Raw genomic sequence first — 6,317 nt, forward strand, 5'->3', positions numbered from 1 at the left:
GACATTGGGTCATCCATGCCATAAATTAGACCTTGAATTTCATTCAAAAGGTGATGAATCACACAATGCATCAGCATAAACTCCATAAAAATACTAGAAGAAAATATGGACAAAATCATTTATAACCCTTGGAGTGAGGAAGGCCTCTCCAACTCCAACTCAAAATTCAGAAGCTGTAAAAGAAAAGATTAATACATTTGTCTGCACAGAAAAAAATTCTTTATGGCAAAAAAACATAAGCAAAATCAAAAGACAAACAACAAACTGGGAAAAAAATATTTGCAATCCTTATCATATACAAAGAGCTAATCTCCCTACTATTTAAAGAGCTCCTACTGATAAGAAAGACCAACAGTTCAATAGAAAAATGGGCAAAGAACATGACAGACACAAAAAATATATACATAAAACCTTAAACATACATACAGATGTTCAACACATACTCACAAAGTAAGAAAAATGAAAATGAAGGCAATACTTAAATATCATTTTTATTGCATTAGCAAAACTCCTTAAGTTCAATGAAACGCTCTTTTGGCAAGACCACATGGAAACAGGTACTCTCAACCATTGCTGGTGGGAATGCAAAATGATACATCCCAGACAAATTTATCAAAATTATAAATTCATATACTCTTTGAATCAGGAATCCCACTTTTGGAAATCTTTCTGAAGGCTATTCCTGCTTTCTCAGTTAGCTACTGCTGCCAAACAAACCACTCCAATATTACTGGCATAAAATGACAATTTTTCCTTTCTCCAGACTCTGAGGATGGCTGGGTGGTTTTGCTGCTGGTAATGGTGGTGGTAGTGGTAAACTCAAGTCAGCTGGGAACTCTGCTGGGTTTGAAAGGCACAAGATGTCTTTGCTCACACTTACACATCTGGGACCTCAGCTGTGATGGCTGTGATGGCCGATATGTTGGGCTGAATGGATGAGCCACTCACCCTGGGTTTCTTCACAGTATGGTGGTCTCAGGGTTACAAGAGGGTGAGAGTGGAAGCTGCAGGGCCTCTTGAGGCCCTGCTCAGAAGTTGTACACCATCTTTTCTGTCTTATTCTGTTGGTCAAAGGAATCACAAGTCCCTAGCAGCTTCACTTCTTGATGGGAGGAGCTGCAAAAATTGCTGTGACCAAGTGATTAAACTAGAGGAAGGGGTAGCAACAGACAAGATGGAATTTAACAAAGGATCATGAATTCTGAATCTAGATAGAATTTTATTTTTCTTAGTTGCTAGGGTACTAGAATAGCTAGAAGGAAAGAATTGAAATGGAACTGTAACCCATAGCAGTCTTTGAAATTTGCTCTATAGCTACTTGTTAAATTGTAATTTGAAAGTTACCAACTCTTTGTATATATATTACATTTCACAATAAGGAAATGGTACTGTAACTCATAACATTTTTGGAAATTTCCTATATAATTACTTGTTAAATTGTGCTTTCAAAGTTACTACCTTTTTGCATATATGTTATATTTCACAGTAAGGAAATAACTGAAACTGTGGAACTGTAACCCATAACATTCTTTTAAATTTGCTAACTACTTGTTAAATTGCACTTGGGAAGTTATCACTTCTATGTATATATGTCATATTCCACAATAAAAAATATGATTGAAAAGTGCTGTGACCATTTTTAATCCACTTAATCTGCAGATGTATGACATGACACATATATCTAATGTTATTCATTGAATATTGCTTGCAGTAGATCAGAAGCTTGTCCGCAGCAGGTATGCAGCTGTAAAAAATGATGAGGAAGCTCACTACATTTAAGTATGCAAGAGCTTCAAGGTATACTGTCAGCTAAAAATATCAAGGTACAGAATGAGTTTGTTTTAGTTTGCTAATGCTGTGGAATGCAAAATACCAGAGATGGATTGGCTTTTATAAAAAGGGAGTTTATTTGACTACACAGTTATAGTCTTAAGGCCATAGTGTCCAAAGTAACACATCAGTGATCAGGTACCTTCACTGGAGGATGGCCAATGGCGTCTGGAAAACCTCTGTTAGCTGGGAAGGCACGTGGCTGGCATCTGCTCCAAAGTTCTGGTTTCAAAATGGCTTTCTCCCAGGACTTTCCCCTCTAGCAAGCTTGCTCCTCTTCAAAACGTCACTCACAGCTGCACTGAGTTCCTTCTCTTTGAGTCAGCTCATTTATATGGCTCCACTGATCAAGGCCCACCCTGAATGGGTGGGGCCATGCCTCCATGGGAATAGCTCATCAGAGTCATCACCCACAGCTGGGTGTGGCACAGTCCAAGCAAATCTAATCAGCACCAAAACGTCTGCCCCACAAGACTACATCAAAAATAATGGCGTTTGGGGGACACAATACATTCAAACTGGCACAGAGTGTATTATGTTGTTGTATAAGAAAGGAAGTATGTTTGGTGTGTGTGTGTGTGTGTGTGTGTGTGTACACATATGTATTTGCTTGTATCTTCATAAAGAAATACTGGAAAGTTAGGTGACACTAATAAAAGTGGCTCCCTAAGGGCAGTCATTGGAAACAAAGTGGGTAAGTACAGTTGTGAGACTAAGAATTTTCACTGTAAACTTTTTAATATCATTTAGATTTTTGACCCATGTGAAAAGCATTACCTATTCAAAAAAAATTCTTACCAAGGAAAGAATGGAGAATCAGCACCTTTGAATAATTTTCAGCAAAGGAATAATATAACCAAACTTTCATCCTTACAGAGATCCCTCTGGTAGCTGTGCTGGGTTGTAGGAGGCAGACGCCACACCTAAGGGGCGGCCGTCACACTGTGGACATTGTACATTTGAATATGTATTATAACAGTTATCTGTCGTGCAGAGATAGAGTGTCATGAGGAAGAGACACCTTTTTCTAATTTGCACAAAGGTGCTGGTTGGGTTGGCAGCAGCCCCAGCCATGTGAAGGTTGATTGGAAGATCAGATGGAATCACCCTAGGCCAAAAATAGTGAGGTCCACACTGAGGTCATGGAGTGGGGACAGGACCTCCCTAAAGGTGGAGGCCGTCAGGCGGCAGGTGGGACTGGATGGTGCTAGAATGCGAAAGCCCTAGATCACTTCTGAGTCTTGGCTCTGGTGTGTGGAAGCAAGTTTGCTAGAATAAGTAGCATCTTAAAATTGTAGCAGGAAACTTTTGAGAAATATAAAATCACCATATACAGAAATATATAGGGTCTAAGAATAAATCTGTTAAAGAAATATGTGTATGCCCTTTATGGGAGAAAAAAAATTTAATACTAGTGAAAGACACTAAAGAAGTCTTAAATTAATGGATAGATATACCATGTAAAAGGATAGGAAGACAATGTCGTAAGGAGACCAGTTCTCCCAAAATGTATCTATGAAGGCTTTGGAGCACCAAGATCAAGTCCTGGCTTCATGAAGTTGACTCTGGTTTTGGTGTAGAGAAGGGCTGGAGTGAGCCTCCTAGGAGGCAAAGACCAGCTGACCAGAAGAAAGTTGTGATATGGGGATTTCTGCCAGGATTAGATCCCAACTCCTACCTTAATCAAGTTACTTAAATTCTTTGTCCTTCAGTTTCTTTATCCATAAATAGGGATAAGAAAAGCAATATTATTATAAGATGGTTGCTGTGAAGATTAAATGAGTTAATACTTAAAAAAAAACACAAAACAGAGCTTGACACATGATAAAAGAATGGCTATTACTATCATTATTAATGTTACATCAATTCATATTTGTAATGCACATCATACAGGAATGCTAACATCATATTTACATCACAGGATCATGATGGTCTCAGTGGGCAATAGAAATAAGGAGGAGAGGGATGTGTGGCCACCTCCAAGTGCCTAATGAATAAAACTTGGAGACTGGATGTGAGCATAGAGGAGCAGGACGAGGCACATACAGGAATAAAGTGCTCCCTTCCATCTGCTTGGACTGAGCTTTCCAGGTTCCAAATGGATTTTGTGCTCATTCTCTCAATAAATCCTCACGCTGTGCCAGAGGGTGGTTATTAGAGCCCATTTTACAGATTTGGAAACTGAGGCGTGGAGAAGTTAGGTAACTGGCTCCATAGGGACGGGGGTTGCTGCTTGTTTTGCTCACCACCGTATGTCTAGCACCAGAGGGTAGTCCTGGCACACAGGGTAGGGCCTCAGTAACTGCTTTCTGGTAAATGGGTCAAATGGGAGTTCATTCTTGTCCCTGAGCACAGCAGGTGGGATAGGTCCTGTAGAGGTGCCTTGGGGAGGCAGAGATGAATCAGACTGGGTCCTTGACCATAAGGAGCTCAGAGCCCAGCAGGTTGATAAGCAGTGTATAAATGTCTCCACCTGAAGCACTGAGTTTTCCTTGAAGGACAGGTGCTCTGGGAAGTAACCCAAACCCACTGCTGTGTTAAATAACTGAGAATTTGGGGGGGGGGGGGTTGTTATGCAGCATAACCTAGCCTAGCACACTGACTATACCGTGGTTCCCAAACTTGACTGAAAATCATGCTCACCAGAGGTAATTGCTAAAAACTCAGATTCCTGGGCTCAACATGGATCTACAGAATCAGAATTTCCAGGGGAGAGACCTGGAATATTGTATACTGAACAGGCTTTCCCTCCAGCAGCAGGAGGGTCAAGAAAGACTCCAATGGCTAAACTTTGAAGGAAGTATAAGTTTGGGCTTGAGGATAAGAAAGAGGAAGGATTTTCAGGGGGCAGGAACAAACATGAGGAAAGGCATGGAGGTGGGACAATACAGGGATGAACTGAGACTGAAATCAGAGCGAGCTTGAGGGAAGATGGCATGAGCACGGGTGGAAAGCCACCTTAGGAAGTTTGGGCTGTATTCCCTGAGTGATGGGGAACCACGGAAGGCTTCTGAGCAGAGGCTGTGGCTTGGTCTTATGTATACTTTAGAGAGACCACTCAGGCAAGGAGAGGGCTTAGGAGACCAGTGCATGACCCAGGGGACTCAGCTCATGGGGTTAGGGCTTGAAGCGGATGCCACAAGCTCAGAATCACTGGGCAATGGGAAGACTCACCCGCAGCAACACATTGCATGTGCCTGTGTCCATATTTAGAGCTGCAGTCAGATTTGAGTTGTGCACCTTTAACTCATTCATTTAACAAATATTTATTGAGGACCTACTACGTGCCAAGTGCCAGGCACTGGCAAACCAGCAACAAATGAAACAGACAAAAATCCCTGCCCTCATGGAGCTTATGTTCTTTGTCTTTATGCCTGGGTAAAGATGTGAGGGAACACACCATTCATTCATTCTGACTTTTAGTGCACTTCCACTTTGTGCCTAGCCTCATGTTGGTTTTTGGGGAGCAGCAGACATGAGTGAGGCCCAGCCTGGTCTACTGGTGAAGTGGACACAGTCCACACCTAGGCTGTGAGGCTGGAACTGGGCCTTGAAAGGTGAGAAGAAATTTGACTATCAAAGAAGGAGTGTTGCGGGCAGAAGAAACCACACAGTGAAAGACTTGGAGGCGTTTGGAGTCCATGCTTCATCGGGGTGGATTCCTTGGTGAGGGAAGGGAGGGAGGGAAGTGGTAGAGAAATGAGGTAATGGTGGTGGGACTCGAGTGTCAGAGCAGGCTTTTGAGTGGAAACTGGGAAGCTGTAGGGGGCGATGGAGGGGTTGGTGCAGGGGATTGAAATTATCAAATGTGTTTTGGGGACATTACAATGGCGACTGAAGAGGAAGGTGGACATGAAGGTGAGAGGCTGCAGGTGGGAAGGCCAGGGAGGACGCTGTCCCGATGGAGGAGGTGGAGGGTGATGGGGATGGAGAGGGCCCAGGAGGCAGCTCTGCACTCTGCATTAGGCAGTTGAGGGAGGAGCTATAGCATTGTGGATACAAGGGTGAGCTTGCAAACCGAAGACGCAAGTTGGAGCCCCAGCCCTGCCTGTTACTAACTGGTGAACTTAGATACATTATTTAACCATTCTAAGCCTCAGTTTCCTTATCGGTACACTTGGGATAGGAGCAGTGTTGTCCCACAGACACTGTGAATGCTCAGAACATGATGACATTAATATGATGAGAGAGGGAGTCAAGGACAGCTTTCTGTCTGCTGGTGGATGTGACTTCCTGTGACTGGGTGGATGAAGATGCCATCTCTGATGGAGAACCCAGGAAAGAGGGCTTTGGGTGAGGTTGTGGCCACCACTCGTCAAGCTCCCTATATCAAGCCTATGGTTATAGATCTATAGGTCACATGTCATAGTTACAGATCTACTCACATCTCTGATAGAATCTTTTGTTTCTGTATTCTTGGTGCCCAGCTCAGCATATAGGCACATGATAAGTGCTGCCTTGAAGGAGAGGGGTCTGGCTTGCAGGTA

Source organism: Choloepus didactylus, chromosome 21, assembly GCF_015220235.1.
Source record: "Choloepus didactylus isolate mChoDid1 chromosome 21, mChoDid1.pri, whole genome shotgun sequence".
NCBI classification, from domain to species: Eukaryota; Metazoa; Chordata; class Mammalia; order Pilosa; family Megalonychidae; genus Choloepus; species Choloepus didactylus.